We start from the raw sequence: 18,234 nt of genomic DNA on the forward strand, positions 1-18,234 counted from the left end.
CCTTTCATTTCTGTACTTTTATCATCACTTCTGAAAGAGGTTTATTTGTAAAAGTGTCTAAGTGAGTTTACATGCACATGTATGTGGATGCTGACCTCAGTTCGTTCCAATAGGCCAGGAGAAGGTGTGAGATCCATTGGAGATAGAGTTTCAGGAATCTGGAGAATGTCAGAGTTCCAAACTCCAATCCTCATGACTGGGCAGCAACTGCTCTAAGTAATTGAACCTTTACTCTTAAGAAATAGGAATGGAGATGACAGACCTGTTGATAGCAGTGACTATTCTTAAGCTGTAATTGAGCATGGCGAAGTGAGAGAACAGGTGTTGTTCCTGGGTTGGAATGCCAGTGGTACTAGAGATGACGCTTGCTTGCTTCAGGACTCACACTCTTGAATGGCCCTAAACAATCTTAAGAAAGCTGGCTGATGGAAGAGATTATACCTGTAAGGGGTTTGTTGGCCTGGCTATAACCATGAAAATAGTTTATGCATTCATTAGTAAAAAGACGTTTTTACTGCAAATACTCTCTGACCACTTCCCCTTTCTTTTTCTTTCCTACAAAGAATCCATCACTAGACTAGATACAAGGGTGAACTATGGAGGCAGAAGGCCTGACTTCAAATCCCTATTCTGACAAACATGATGAACATAGGTGAACAGCCTCTTGTCTCTGCACTTCATCTTCCTCGTAGGTTAAACAGAAAAAAGAATAGCAACCATCTGAAAAGTTAGATGAGTTGTAGTTAATATATTACTTAGAACTATCCAAGAATAATTTATTACTCCTAAAGTTCACTCTTTCTTCTTTACCCCCATAGCCACTGTGCTAGTTGACTTTTGCTTCATTTACCACCTGGTCAACTCTCCTTGCCTCCAAGGCCCCTTGTTCTAAATTAACCAGTTACTAATAGGGTAGCACTATTGGCACACCATTTATTTAGATGCTTGTCTCTGATCATATTTCTTACCAAAACGTTCCCCCCCCCCGACCTTTCATTCATACTACAGGATGGCACCTTGACTGTATGACTTTCTACACAGTTATATTATTTAGACCATACAGCTCTGAGTATCCACTGTCTCATCTCTGTAAGTTAGCTTGTACCCTGTTTATGAGCATGCAAGTCAGTGGTAATTTCTTGCTGTAGTAAGTCTGAGTGTGTGTGTGTGTGTGTGTGTGTGTGTGTGAACTGTTTTCTGTGAAACTTTTTCTGATTCAGTCCTTGCTTCCTTCATCCAACCACACCAACCACATGGGACTCACCACAATATATTTGAATTATGGGTTTATATATCTTCTTCAGATGAAATTCTTGGGAACAAGTTCGATGAATAATACCCCTAAGCCTATGTTGAAAGTCAGATAAACGATCATTGAGTTTGTACCTAAATTCCTTTCCTATAAGTCAGATTAATTATACAATTATTGCAAGTTCATCCATTATTTCTTTTGGTTAAAATAAACTTTTAACTCACATAAAGAAAAATTTCATAGAATCCAAAATTATGTGCTCTCAGGTTTCCAAGAATAATTCCTAGGATCCAGTATTGCATAAAACAGTAGTTCCATGGAATACGTTATTAACATGAGAATTGTGTTCCTCGGGAAAACTTAAATTCCATCCCTAGACAGTTTGTATTGGAAACTCTAGGGATAGGGCTATAAAAATCCTTATTCTAGAAAACCCTCAAAATGATTATGCCATAACTCTTAAGTTTGAGGACGCCAGGAGTAATTAGACCATCCTGCCAGACTTCCTGGGCTCAATTATGAGTGTTACCCATTATGAGACAGCAGAACATTTCTTAACCTCTCTGTATCTCTACTGCTTCATGTATAAAATGAGAATGATAATAACTAGGGCTGTTAGAATGAGTAAATGAGGTAATACACAGAAAGTACTTATCACAGTGCTTAATCAGTTAATGACAATAAGTAGTAGCTCTTAGTCTTGCAGAATCACTGTTCTCATGAAATACATTCTCCATGGGATGCTCTTCAGATTTCCTGATTCTTTAGATTTCATACCAAAACTCTTTCCTGGTTGTCTTTCTTTCCTTTCCTTTCTTTTCTATTACTGGGGACTGAACCCCCAGCCTCTTGGGTGCTAGGCAATTGCTTTACCCTTGAAACTATAGACTTCCATTATATATTTTCATGCTGCTCAATACAATTGCAGATGATAGTTTAATAGAACAATACACTGGGATTCCTAATTCACTGAAAACCATTTTAATTCCTCATAACCAGAAGGAGTGATTGATACTCAATCATGTAAGATTTGTTAAGTCAACCAAAGGCAGATTCTTATCTTCTTTAATTAGTTGGCTTATGTCTAATGAAAGCTACTTCAGATTTTGTAATACATCCTTATATTTTTCTAGTTTCTTTCTCTTTTCTTTAGCAATTTTGTCTTAATGATTACTTATTAAAAGATTACATTTAAAAGTGAAAAGCATTCCCCAAACCTTAAAAATATTATCTTCAAAATTGTTTCACAATAGGGTTTTTTCTGTAGCCCAGGCTATCTTTGATCTTGTGATGAATGTTCTTGCCTTGGTTTTCTAAGTGGTGGGAATATAAGAAGCTTTTGTCACCAGGACCAGCATTAAAAACAAAAGAAAACAAAATAAAAAAACAAGAAACTTTTAGTGCTACAAAACTTTTGAAATGGGCAAGCAGTGATGAAATGCTAGTTTCTAAAAAATAAAATAGTCTGTTCTCCTTTTGTTCTTAGGCTAACTCTTCAATATCTTTGAATTATTTCACAGCATTTTAATCAAGATTCTTAAAGAAATGGTCTTATATCACCAACATGGCAGTGTACATAGATAAAGACTTCTTAAAATGTAATTAGAAAGGTTTACACTACTATTAATATTTAGAGAATTATATGTATCTTTGTGCTTATTTGTAATATCATTCAGAGTCAGGAGGGACTGTTTTGTTATGCACTATATTGAACAGATGAAAATTAAATAAAGCACAATCGTGTTCATTTACAAAGAGTAGACCCAGCTGGAAGCTATTAAAAACCTGCATAGGGCTGGGAAGATGGCTCAGCAGGAGTTGTCACTGGCCACCTGAAAAACTGAGTTCAATTCCCAGAACCACGTTCCCCATGTCATTCTCCAGCATCCACATTTGTGTGATGGTATTAGAGCATGCACACAAAACCAGATAAATGTAACTCAAGAAAACGTTGTTTATGTATAAAAGTAGCCAATTTAAGATAAGCATTTTTTTCTGGAAATATTCATAAAAACTTGTTTACAATGGAAGCAACCCAATATTCTGAGATGAATTCCTTTGTCCAGCACTTCAAATATTATTTTTTTCTGTTAAAAAATGTCAAGTAAGGGAATTCTCAGTTTTCTAAGAAATCTTTATCAGTTATTATGATATAACTATTTACTGTGCTATCTTTGCACACTATTATATATCAAAATTGGCATTCAGAGAGTTAACATGGAATTATAGACTTAGACTTCTGCAATGCTGTTTAAAATATCCTGAATGCATCTTAACAAGGATGTGATTGGAAAGGAAAACTTTAAAAGTGGTAAATAATCCGGTGATTAATATTGTGGGGAGATGAGAGCGGCTAAAGCAAACCTTGTCTCCGAATAGCATGTTTAATTTTAGGCATCTCAATTTAAAAAGGCAAATTAAGGAAAGTTTCACAAATTCAAAATAATTAAGGGAAAAGGTGACAGTAATTAATGAAGAAAGCTTGCAGGATCTCACTTGATAGAACATGAAGCAGTGCTTAGAGGTACAGATGATAATTTACTGATATTTAAAGGCTATGAACAATGAGAAAGATGATGATTTTCTAAAAATATTGGTACAGTGGGAATAATTAGGGATATTAAGAAGAATTTTAAAGGAGGAAATGAAAAGAACCCAAGAAGAAAATTGGGCTATAATATGAATTTATAGTTTAGGTCTATGACACCGAAGCAAGTTGTTTCAGTAGTTGACTAATTCATATGCCTAGTGATTTTTTATGCTTATAAATATAGAAGAGGAAGGAAAACTGGTATTTGAAGATGTGTGGTGGGGTGGATCTCACTTCTGGAATCCTGTAATCTCTTGTTTATACATACTGAGGTCACTACTTCAAAACTTCTACCAAGTGGTCCTATAATATTCTTAAGTAACACACCAATGTGAAAATAACATGAAACTCATCTTCTCTGCCTGACTGGAGAATTATTAACACTACCATAGAGAATGTTGGGAGTTAATTCATTGAGAGAAATGTTGGGTGTGTCTCCTGACATATATATGAAATATTATACAAGACGGTGGATAGAAGTTTCATGCATAGCCTGTCTTACTGAAGATAAAAAGCAAATAAGGGTAAAAGAGAATTGAATGTCGATTCTGAACGTCTGTGTTCTAATACTGGCTACCTTTGCTGGTCAGCCAGAATCAAGTTATACACACAGTAGGTCCCATGCACATAGTAAGGATAATGACACTTGTCTTGCCTATCTTGGGGAATAAATGAACAAGAAAAAGAAGGACGATATACAGCAACATGCTTAAAATTCAAAGCTCTAAATGAGTAAAATATAGCAAAGTCAGTGTTGTTAAACAACCTAAATTTGTCGAAAAACAGTTGAACAAATTACTTACTTCTTTAAATCCTTTGACCATTATAGTAGAGAAGTAAGATTGTTTTGGATAAAATGAATTCACTCATCAGAGGAATTGCAGGAAAAGAAGTAATTTCATAGTATTGTATTCTGCAATTTCAGTAATATATATTTTTATTCATTATTTGAGTATTTACTGTGATAGAGTTGCTGTTTTATAATACCTTTACAAAATATCTTATTGGTCTAGCACTCTCTTGGGACTGTAGGGATATCTCTGCAGTTAAGAGCTTGAGGTCCTTTTGGAAGGAAAGGAGTTTGATTCCCAACACCCATAGCGATTGCTTCATAGTTCCCTATAGAAATTTATCTCCAGGGGATCCAATGTTCACACACACCAACACAAAGACACACACACACACACACACACACTGAATAAAAACAAAATAAGGTCTTTCAAATACTCCTTTTTTATCATATTTCATAATTTTGTTATCACAGGTTTTGTGTTTCATCTGAGCAATTATACTTATTGGCATCAGAGGTTACTGTGTGCTTTTCTGGTAAAGGTTATTACATAATTGAGACACCAAATAGATTAATGAACTAGGCTTAAATTTTTAAAAAAGTTTTCAATATTCCATTTTATTTATTTAGTTTTGCTTGTGTGTATGTGTGAGTGCCTGGTTGCACATATTTCTGTGTGCGTATATACTCTTGTATGGTTTATGTATAGAGCCAGAGGGCAACTTCAAGAGTCTCCTTTCTCCTTCCTCCATATATGTCCGAAAAGAAATGAACTCAGGCCACCAAGCTTGGCAGCAAGTCCTTAACCCTCGTATCTATCTTGCAGTTGACACAGCACCATATTTTTATTTTTATGCATTTATTTTATTTTAGTGGGGTTTTCTCAGGGTGCATTCAGTGTTCTTTTTCCCCTCCTTTTTAAATTAATTAATGCTACACTCCATATTTTATTCTCCCCACCCCTGTCCACCTTCCGACTGTTCCGCATGCCTTACTCCTCCCCACGCCCTGTCTCCACATGGATGTGCCCACCCCTCACCCCACCTGACCTCTAAACTTCTTTATTCTTATGAACAATTAAACACCAATTAGCTTTAGTCTCCATTATACAATTGTGTGTGGAGATTGATACAATTTTGATAGAAAAATTAAACCATATATATATATATATATATATATATATATATATACACACACACACACACACACACACACTCTCACACACAGACACACACTTTGCTATGTGTGTCCATTTTGATATTTGCCAAAGAGTATAGAAAGAACATTTATATATATTTGATATAGTCAAGGCTATGATGTAACAGTATAATGAGTAATGTTTTGTCTTAAAGTGTTCAAGTCCTGAAGAGGAATCAACAACCAATCTATGTCATTTAAATAATTGCATACCATTTATATTATTAATAGAACTGTATATATTTCAGGAAATAAATATACACTGTTACTTAGGAAGTAACTAAGCTATTTGAAGTGGGATCTCACTAATATTGTTCCAATAAGCAATTTTGCTTAACTATGAAGGAGTTTTGTTCTGATAAGTTGGTATATGTCCTTTAATGAAGAGTTCATATTATAAATATTAATCACCATTAAAATTTTAAACCTGTATTATATAAATTGTAAGGGAAAGCTGAATGCTTATTTTTCTTGTTGTTTAAACTAAGGACGGTTTAGAACAAATTCTATTAACAATGGGGTTGCAACTTTTGTAATAGGCTCAAGAGAGTCAACTTTCAGCCATTGAGTCTTTCTTTGATTGAAGTCTATATTATCTGGTATGGTTTTATATGATATTTACCGAAATACCCAAGATGCTAAATATAGAGAAATAGTATGTCTGTCTTCAAGGAATATCAAATACTGTATTAATATTAAGTTTGCATTTTTAAAATTTTGGAACAGTTATTATATATATATATATATATATATATACAGAAGGAAGACTTTGGGATGGTAGGAAATGACATCAAATTTCATAGTTTGATGTCATACAAAATGGTTCTTTATATTTTATTTTTTATTTTTATTGTTAAACTAGTATAACAATAACTCTTAACATCAAGGGTAGCAATTTCTATATTAGCAAGAAAAACATGAAACATAGTGGAGTAAGTAAAGTCCAGACATAACATGTGAACTGTGTCCTTGAATATATATTTGCGGGGGCATTCATTAATTTGAGTAGCTAAAGAAAAAGAAACTCTCTTAAAAGTCTAAGTGCTTAATAAAATTATGTGGCTGTGTTCATTCAATGAGTCAGTAATTCAACAAACTATTTGCAGTCATTGAACCAGTGACAATCAGAAGATGAATACAACATAGTCCACTTCTTTGTTAGTCGAGAAGCAATAGCAAGAGGACAAAGGACATTTCTTCCCATTTAGTGAACAGAGCTTATGCAAAACCACAGAGGCAGAGAGCTAGTGAGTGGGCAACTGCAAATGGATGCTAATAGACACTAAGCACTGAGATGTGGCCTGGGAGGCAGGAAAACAAAGCGGGAATAATAGGACAAGGATTATTAAGGCGACAGTAGTAAGGCCATTCTCATTTTTCTTCAGTTGAAGAAAAAGATAAATAAAGCCAATAATGGCATCTTTTTACAATTTGAAAATGTAGCTCTGTAACTGCTACATAACTCTAGGCAATTTGAAATATTAGAATGTAATTGTCAAGCCCATGCCACATGCTGTCTGCTTGGTTAATAAAGTTTTATTAGAACATAGTTGCACACATAGGTACATAGCCTCTGTCTATGCTTTTTTGCTGCAAGTGTTCCTAATTTGGAAGGAAATTATAAAGATGTCATACCTGAATGTTGGCTATCAGACCCTTTACAGAAAAGAAAATATACTATTAAATGATTTCGAAAACAAATTTGGTATGTTTGACATTGAAAATAGAAAGAATGCAAGAAGACATGGAAGTTCAGTTCACAGTGACTTTCAATAATCACATTGCATGAGAATTTCTTTTGTTTTCAATTATTTATTTGACAGGAAGTGATTAAATATCGAAAATGCAGTCAGCACATAAGACAGTTGATGCTTAGACTTGAATTTGAAATACAGTATTCAATATCTCTAGGCTGCTGTTGAAAATTGGAAAGAATCAGTAATAGAAAACAATAAACAATTACACTGCAAAGCTATAATTTTGCTTTTAGTCATTGTACCAGTGGACATTTTATGGACAATAATTTTTTTAGAACTCTTTTGAGTTTTTAAACCATTTAGTCATTCCTCTGTGTTACTTCATAAATCTGAAGGCCCAAAAGGGATATTGTACTTTATAGATCATTTTCTGTTTTTCATACATACATACATTATAAATAAGTGCATGATTTTATGAGCAATTATATATTATAAAATATATATTATATATATTTGTAAAACACATCATTAGAAATTAACTCATTAAAAACCACTTGCACTAGCTCTGTTAATGATGACTTTGAGCCCGTTTTGCCAGACAAGTTCCCTTTACAATCCAGGTAAAAAGCATGTAAAGAACAGGATATTGAGGTCTTTTTGTAAGACAAGCTTTTCTATAGTTATTCCATTTTCTGCTTTTCAGAATTCTTGCATTAAATGAGAACTCTCAGCCGGTAGCTCCTGCATTTGCCTGTTTCTGGTGTTAATTATCTTTTGTTTGCCCTTGATAATCCTGAGGTTGGTATGCAGATGACATGAAGGCTGCAGAATCATCTCAGAGTGTAAAAAACAATGGCGTTGTCAACTCTGCATCACAACACTTTATAAATTATGAATGTCATCCACATTAAGCAGAGTGGTAGACTTTTAAAATTACTTCCATGAATAGATTAAATTACAAGTATTATTACATTTCATTTTATTAAGTGCATCTTAGTAGTTATTAGAGCAAATGAACATGTTCTCTCAATTACATAATAACATTAGAACTAAAAATTATGCATCAACACTCTCAGATGCATAATGGTGCATTGTATATTAATCACTCTAAACAATATTTTTGAGTTTATATAAAGGCAATTATTACCTATTGAACAATAACATTACTTTATTGGTTTATTAAAATTCAGTTTAAGAACTACCTCTTTTACAAAAAGCTCTAGGTATTTTCAATTATTTTTTAGAAGTATGTAAGTAGTCCAGTTCTCTTAAGTTTAATGATGCTCCTCTTACTATAAGAGTATACACACAAAAAAGGGAGATCACATATAATATCTAAAATTGTCTTTTCACATTCAATAAAAGTATCACTAAAATGTACTTACCTGATTTGACAGCTATAATTCAATATTTAATAATAGCAATTTGTATACATGTGTGTTACTGCTAACAGAAAAGAAGCACATTTTTAGAAGTCATAAATATGGCTACAAACTACTTGGATTTATAGGGTCAATGTCGAAGTAGTACTCTTGTTTACATGACTTTTAGATAAAAATTTTCAATAGAAATGTCATGTGTCACCTTCAGTAGTCTAAAGTCAAATTTAATTCTGTTTATTTTGCCTGAATATATGGCTTGATTGATGCTTTTAAAAGTGATTTTTGTGTACTAAATTTGAATTCTATTTTAATGTTCTGAATATAATATAATAACATTAGAACTAAAAATTATGCATCAGCACTCTCAGATGCATAATGGTGCATTGTATATTAATCACTCTAAACAATATTTTTGAGTTTATATAAAGACAATTATTACCTATTGAACAATAACATTACTTTATTGGTTTATTAAAATTCAATTTAAGAACTACCTCTTTTACAAAAAGCTCTAGGTATTTTCAATTATTTTTTAGAAGTATGTAAGTAGTCCAGTTCTCTTATGTTTAATGATGTTTAATCATGTTTAATAAGAAAAATCAAGATTTTTCTTATGTCACAAGGATTTCAGTATTAGAATATTATTCATATAACTAAAGCTTTAAAATTTGTATTAATAATTGAACACATTTTCTCTGTTCTACAAATATTGCTTACATCTTTACTTCTCTTAGAATACACTACTAATTTTGAAAAGCTATACAGTTTACAATTTTTAATGTGAACGCTGTTGATAACACATGCAGCAATAATTTAATTGACTTGAAATTAGGATTCTAAACTTTAAATAGAGCAAACCAAGTGATTAATAATTATTTTACTCAGCCACCATAATAAAACAAAAATCATGATTTAAGAAAGAATTGTTAGCTAATAGTGAATAATAAAGTTTATGTTTTTTTTTATAATCCCAAGTGTAAGATTTCCAAAGAAACAGTAAACAGTTAACAGTTTTATAAACTCTGGTAATATGCAGGAGAATGGCTCAAATCCTTCACTACAGCAGGAGTCTTAATTCATCAATTTCTATATTTCTGGCAGTGAAAGGTAGGAATGGACAATAGCCCCAAATCAAGAAATAGCGTGAGAACATATCAACAAAACCGGTAGGTACTTATTTCTTTTGTAAGAAACAAAAATCAGGGTGACTCACCCTGCCATGGGTTTAAGGTATCACTTCAGGTATTTTGGGACCTTTCTAAATGTATTACCAAAGACTCCTCCTTTGTATACAATGGGATTGCAAGTTGTCTTCTAATGATTCCAAATCTTTGTGTCCTCCCTAAAGAGGGAATTTCAACTGTGAAAGTGTTAGCAGTCTTTGAAAAAATTCTAAGAATCTACATTAGCTAGTTTTCAGTATTTCTAATTCCATTCTTAGATGATGAGCTTGGGTTTTTATTTTTATTTAACCCTGAATTCTTCTATAGAGAACTGATTTCTCTGTTAAGGATTTAAAAACAAATACTATGGGATCCTAGGTAAGTACTATGTTACAAAGTCATGCACAATAGTGAAACTCTTTTAAATAATGAAAAATAAGAATTCGATTCAGTCTCCTTTAGATATCCTTTTTCTGTGTCTGTCCCTGTCTACCTTTTATCTCTGTCTCTCTTTCACCTCCTCCCTTCCCTCTCTTTCCCTCCATCTGTCCCTCCCTCTGTGTGTGTGTGCCCCCAACCCCCTTCTCTCCTCTATCAGTGTATATGTGTGTGTTCAAAATCAGTGATTATGATAACAGGTAAGTAGCATGCAAAAGCTTATGCAGCAGTCTGCAATCTGTCTTTCCTGCTTTATTGGGAAATTTCTGCAGGGAAATGAGAACCAGATATAATTCACTAAAATTCCACTCCACATCTCTCAATCAATAGAGGTAAATCTAGTTTTGTTGTTAAATCGATTTTCTCTCTATGAGGATGTATTGTCCTGATTGTCTTAAGAATAACTGTTTCTGTAAAGGTTGTTATGGTGATTAGGAAATGTAAACAAGAGGAGACATCGCAGGTCCTTGGCATTGCCTCCACTTCCAGTTAATGTGTTAGAAACGGTGGTAACGATTAATATTATTTTTGACAATTATGTTCCACTGAAAGAATTTCAGCACAGCTTATTCTCTTTCACTAATAAGCAACATCTGTGTTTATTTTAATTTATAAAACAGAATGCCCACATACACATGTACTAATGCATACTCTTGCTTCTAGCTTTTATCACTTTACAAGACTCTTTGGCATAGATCCCATTTAAATATAGCTCTAAAATCTGTCTCTACATATGAATATTTTTGTATTAATATACCTGCACCTCTATATGTAGATAGAGAGATACACAAAAGTACTTAACACTGAAAATAAACCAGAAAGCTAAAAATCAAAGGGTTATTTCAAATGTGCTTTGGAGTTATTCCTTTCCCTGGATTTAATGACTGTGTGATTATGTATGTGGGTTCTGTCACATTTGCAGCTTTTACTAAATAGACATTTTAAAGTATCTCATAAGTAATTACAGAACAACATGGAAGACATTGACTTTGAAGAAAAAGAAAGCCCAAAGAGAGTGAAAACAATATTATTTTTAAAATAATTGAAGCAAAAATACCAGAGTAAATAACTTCAACAAAATAGCCAACATAATGATAATATAGTGATATAAAACTCAAATAATATTGCGTACAAAAGAGATCTTATTGAATCTATATTTTTTCTATAGTTTCTCATTGATGAGTCTTCTAAAATGAACAAATGTTATTTTAATACATAATTCAAAATTATACTCTACATATAATCTTAAATAAGGAATTAGATGATTTTAAAAATAATTTAATTTTCTAAATGATAAAACTATATAATGTCATATAAGCTGTAAACCTAAAATTTAATGTGAAGTATTTTTAAGTCAATAACAGTCTAATTAACATATCTATCATAATTATATTTAGAGGTAAAAATTGCACCTTTTATAACAAAATATCTTAGTTATGTTAAGATGATGTTTAAATATTTCAGCAAGAAAACAAAGTCATTACTTCTACTTGTATACATTTTCTACAAAATAGAAACAAAGTATATCATTTTGAATTTTATAGTGATTTTTTTTTGAGAAATAAAAATTCTGATCTAAATTGTAACATATCTTCTCCTGAAAATACAAAAGTAAGAATTCAGTATGTCAATCTTTGTTCATAACTTTTATTTTTTTAATGTATCAAGAAGATTTTAATCCGTTGTACACTACTCATTTTCTTATGGTAAATGGTGTGTGTGTGTGTGTGTGTGTGTGTGTGTACCATAAATTCTTTCACCAGCAAATTTTGCCTTTTCGATAATTGTTTGAGTTAAGCTATCAAGTAATAATGGATTTTTATCTCATATATATTCACAAATTTCCCATAAAGTCCTTCAATGTTGAGATTCCCCAAATTTAAACATATTTAAAATTTGAATCGGTCTTCCTGTCCCTGAGTTAATGATGAACAAAGCACGGAGACTCATTGAATAAAAGTAGTTGTTACTTTAAAACAGAAAAGAGATCCTAAGTTAAGCATGCAAAGATGACAGGTTCTCAGGCAAAGCTTGGATACAGGAGCTTCATGTGGCATTGTGGCACCATTGAAATTTATGGAATGTCCTTCTCTGCTGGATTTGATGTACTTCCTTGACCTGACCTCAGTAGTGTGTGTAGAGGCTGCAAGGTAATTCTTTCTCTGGTTTTCCTGTAAGGAATATAAATGAAATAGAAATGATTCAGTTTTGTTTAGAAATGAACACTCATTGGTGTGTAGAAAGCATACTTGTGTGAAACTGGTACGCATGTATAAAAAGAAGTTTGACCTAGCCTTGTAGAGCCTACACGATACATGTGGCTATTGCTCATATTATGTTTATAAATACTTTACTTGGGACCTTCACAAATAAAAATAAAATTAACCCGCCAAGAAATGCGCCAGATGATTTGTTAGAAATTCACATCCTAGTGGGTTTCTTTTTCTCACAGAATTTCGATAAGGCCAGAAGATATGCTTTGAGGTCACAGGCCACAAGTAACCTTATACATATTAACCATTCTGCTACATATCAACGCCACGCTTCCAGCATTCTCTGGCACGCGAAACCTTCTGTCATGCTTGTCTCTACTGACTTTGATTCTACTGAGGTTTAGTGGAATTATAAACACATATGAAAATATGCAGAATCTATTTTCCTTTTGAAGTGATTATAATGTGATGTTTCTGCACTGCCGGCATTCATAATAAAGCAAATGCGACATCTCGCTGAGTACGACACCCACCATAATCTTATTAGCATGTAAGCAGCGTAAGACAAAACACTCGTGGTAGTACCTGTGTGACTTAAAGGCACGGAACAAATAGATTTATTGATGTAAACTTTTACAACCTTTGGCAAAAGACATGTGACATCGAGTTCAGAATTCCATGCAGTTTGCAGAGACAGCTTTGTCAAATAAAGGGTTTTAGAAGTTGTTAAGCTCTGTCTTACAAATAAAACAATAATGGCTAAAGTAAGTGTAGATTTTTTTTAAATCGATTGATCATTTTGAACACCCAAAGAAGATGAATGACAGTCAGCAACATTTACCTGACACCCTTGAATATTTCACAGAGACAAGTTGATATGAGTTTGTATAAATACTAATATTAAGCAGAATTAGCTTTGGAAAAAATAAAGAAATTGTACTGAGGTGAAAATTGTCACTGTCAGGAGAAATGAAGTTATATCAGAGAACAAGTGACATACAATTTTCTCTAGAGTGTTTTTAATAAAAATAGCTTTTCTTTGAATATTTTGAAGTCAGACATGAGAGGCAATCTGGGCGTTTGTCAGAGTTTGAGAGTGTGAAAAATTGCTGCCTTAAATCATTTAAGCTGAAAAGCAACTTCTTCCCGCTGAGATAATTTCACATTGACTCACCGTGCAAGCCCTTCAGGCACTCCAGGCTCAGAGCAGAAGTTTTCAAGGTAAAAACATAGAGTGAGAACACGGGAGAAGCTGGGACGAGGATCAGCAGCAACTCCGGGCGTTCAGGCACATCTGACTTTGATTAATTAGAGAGCTACTTTTCTATTTGCACATGTACTGCCTGATGGAAAGGTGGAGTGGACCGAGATACACAAACTCAGAGTCGGCTCTGTGAGCTATCAGCAGGTTCTGACATCTTTTACGGAGCTTGCAGAATCTCAGCTTACAAGGACTAAATTGCTGAAGCACACTTTTAATTTATTCATTTCTCCTAATGCAGAGAAATTATCTGAACTGCAATAGATTTGATTTTCAACCGTGAATAAATCAGTTCCTGTAAATGTTTAGGTTAGGTGAACAGGCGACTGACTATCTTTGCTGCATAATGTAGCATGAGTTATTTTCACTTGGAGGGGGGGAATTTTTGGTACAACTAGTCATTTTTATTCTCAACAGAATCTTTTCCTCGTGTTTATTTGAAAAAAAAAGACTTTAATGTATTGAAAGTATCTTTTTAAATTCATCAATTTTACATCTAATACTGGTAACTTTCTTCAATAAATGTTTAAACCTAAAAGATGTTTCATCTCCCAGTAGTTTATTGAAAATTAATATACAGGAAAATCATTTTTAGAAACGCTGCTTTCAAGGTTATTATGTACTCACCTAAAGAAATTGAAATTCCAAGTATTAAAAAATACATTTACTATATGCTTACACTATTTTAAATGGTGATCTAACACTTGAAAATGTGCAAATGCATTGTTTGAGAAACCATCTATATTTGATAACATGTAGCCTGAAATATATAGATGCTTCTTTAATGCAATTTTATTTTCAGTTTTATTTCAGAAAATAAATACTTAAAAACCAAGCTCTTTATTTCCCTTAAGGCCATTTTTTAAATGTTAATTTTTTGATAAAATAAAATTCATTTTATTTTGATGATGGACGTTCTCCTGGGCCTTTCATTTTGTTTGTTTAGAATCTGGAGTATATCAAAATTGCTTACTTCTTACATTTCAGCTCCTGAATAACTCTGACAGGGTGTGTGACAGTTTCCAGCAGATCCCCGGTGATCTTGTCTCCACCACAGACCGTTAGGCTCAGAAGAGTTAAACTTCCAACTGATCGTGATAGACGATTTCCCTACTCCTGGTTTGGTGACATAAGAGATGAACACAGGCTTGATGTCAATCATGTCTAAGGTAGATTCTGCGAAAGGCTTGCTGTGCACCAGCCAAACCAAGGAACCCTTAATGAAATAATAGGATCCTTAGTTATTATCATAATTTTTATCAAGAAATCCTCACATCAGACATTTGTCCCCTGCCTCTGTCAATCACACACTGCAATTAACTTATTAAATTGCACTTGTGTCAGATTGTCTACTAGAGGGGAGAGACTAGAAAGTTCTTGAAAACAGATTCTTGTTCTGAATCCTTCAAACACTTCTAAATCAGGGAATATGTGATCTGCTCTTCCCTTTTTGAGTGAATTATATTTTTTCCCTTTTGACTTAAATTGCAGATTAAAAAGGAAAGCCTACTTCAGTGAACTGGGTAGTTATATTTCAACCCCCCTTGGCATCTTTCTCCATCCCACAGGGGAAATAGCAATTAACATGATGATTAAGATATGCCTAATATATTAGCAGTGCAATTCAATCTGTTCAATATAAGTTTTTCTTGAGAGTATCTGTAAGTCACAAAGATGAGTAAAATATAATTCTTGCCTCTAAGTAGCATTTGACTTAATGGTAGAATAAGAAAATTAAAAATAAATACATGTAAAAGAATGGTAAGAGTAATGTTTTAGAGGTGAAAAAATTATTAAGCAGTTAATCAATTTATTAAAAAGTTACTGATTAGCTTGTGTATATCAAATATCTATGATGATTCCTGACCTCAAACAGCTTATAGTTTAGTGCTAGAGATGTGCATAAACAAATGATTACAGGACAATTAATCGGTGGCATAATATAAGCTGATCTGAATTTTGAATTTTGAGGGGTAACAGCAAGTTCTCCCCCTTCAAAAACAAAACAAACAAACAGACAGACAAACAAAAACGTGAGGTCACATAGAAGCAGGAAAACCTCATAGTGAGGCCAGAGTTCAGAAAGAAGGACCCTGAAGATCCCAGTAGAAATGAGAGCATCAAGCAAAGAACTAGATGAGCTGGTGTCCCTGGAATCTCTGACGTAGGAGAATTGCTTATCATTTCTAAGACACAGTTGCAAGGGCTGCACACACTTCACGGGGACACTGGGAATTTCCAGCAAGAAATCTCACTGCCTTGAATGTCACGTACCTCTGAAATACACTCAAGGCATAATCCTATTTCTGGAATGGAGAAAGACAGAATGGCTTATGTATTAATTAGAAAATAATTAGTGCTGCAACATCCAACAGCTGACCAAAAGTTTAAACACAGAAGAGTTGGTGGAGAAGGATGCTGGCTGCCAGTCTTCCAGGGCTCTTATTGGTTATAACATCTATGATGTATGTAGGTAAATTCAAGCAAAATGATATAGGGTGAAAAACTCAACTTTTTATTTAGAAGGAGAAACTTTTTTTTTTTCCCAACAGATTGTCACTTGACCTTACAGCAGCCAGAACTGAGTCACATGCATGAGTTTAGTTACGAGGGAGATTAAAAAGCCATGAACTTAATTTGTCCCATAGTAAAAGAGCGGGGATTTGAGGATAAAGCCTAAGTGAGCCTCATCGCATGCCAGCCTTCTTGCTGTATGCTTTTAGGTGGCTTCAAGGAAAGCTGCCACAGCTATACCTCTTTCCAGACACATCCCAGGCTGCACTTCCTCTTTACGAGATCCAACGTCTCTAAGTTTCAAACACATAGCTGCTCCTTTGTTTTGAGAGGTATTTTCTTCTCATCTATACTGTACACTGTGCACTTCTTGGGTAAATGGGACAGTTGCACACAGTGGCTTGCAGTAGCTAGGAAACCATCATTAACATACATCTTTATAAAAACTAGAAAAGTAACCGGGTGTGTGGCCAAAATTGTACAACTCCTTGACGCTAGGCTAGCCTTCACTGGAAGAGAAGGACAAACAAATGGAACTTCGTTTTTTTGGTTCCTTCTCTCCCTTGCAATTAGTGTTACACATGACCCAGTTCTGGCTGATGCAAGGTTAAGTGGAAGGCTGTTGGGAAAGTCTCTTTCTATATAGAAAAGATAAGCCCCTCAGGAGAAAGTCCTTTCCCTTACAGTTTCTTCTCACTTAGATTTTATTCTTAAATGCATAGTAGGCCTGATGACTTGAACTTGAAGGAAACTTTTCCTGCCCATCAAATGAAGGAACTTTCACATCCTGTTATTAACCAGTGAAATGCCAATAATGATGGCGTCTATGTCAGGTATGGTATAAAGATTAAATGAGGTGACAAATGGGAAATGCCATGCACAGATCCAGAAAGATGTCATTGCTTGACAAGTTTTAGGCTTTTAAAAATAAGTCATACCTCTACTATGAAAGTAAATGCTCTAACATTCCAATTATATGGTAAAACCAGAACTTAGAAATTCTTACTGCCAAGTCAAACTTTGTGGAAGTTGCTCGTTACTAATTCAATATTTATGTCCTTTTGTCTTTCCTTTAAAATAATCTAAGTTCTTCAAAAGCTATTTTCTGGCAGCCTTGGTTGAATACTTCTAATTTATCACACAAAGATCTCTGTTTATGGCTTGTTATTGTAATATATTTCTTTCTGTCTATGTTGGGGCTGCTTTGACTACATTCGGACAGAAATTTCATAACCACAATAGGAGAAATGAGGCAAAAAGGAACATTATGAGCAGTGAAATTTGAGTGGGTTTAAAACAATAAATTGAAGGAAAAAGTTCTTTTCATCCAGGATAGAGAGAATATAAACCAAAACGAAATACCAATACCAATACTGCCTATAATGGTGAACCATCAGTTATTTTGAGATTACTTATGAAGTATAAGTGACTCAGAGGTACTGTGGCAACTAGCTATTAGCTGCATCACTGATAAGTTCAGAGAATAAAGCCCTCATTAGACTCTCCTGAATATCTATCCACTAAAGGTCTTGTGACTCTTGTGCTTCTTTTTTCTAGGAATAAATGCTAAGTAACCTCATGACTTTATATAGCCTGGAGTGGAGTATACCCAGGAGGACTGTTCCCCCTTCTCCTTATCATGTATAGAAAAAAAACTATTTCACAACAGACATCCTGGTCCTCTGGTCTTCCACTCTTTCCACCTACCTTTGCAAAGTTGTCTTTTGAGCCTTAGGT

This window comes from Apodemus sylvaticus, chromosome 2 (genome assembly GCF_947179515.1).
Source record: "Apodemus sylvaticus chromosome 2, mApoSyl1.1, whole genome shotgun sequence".
NCBI lineage: Eukaryota > Metazoa > Chordata > Mammalia > Rodentia > Muridae > Apodemus > Apodemus sylvaticus.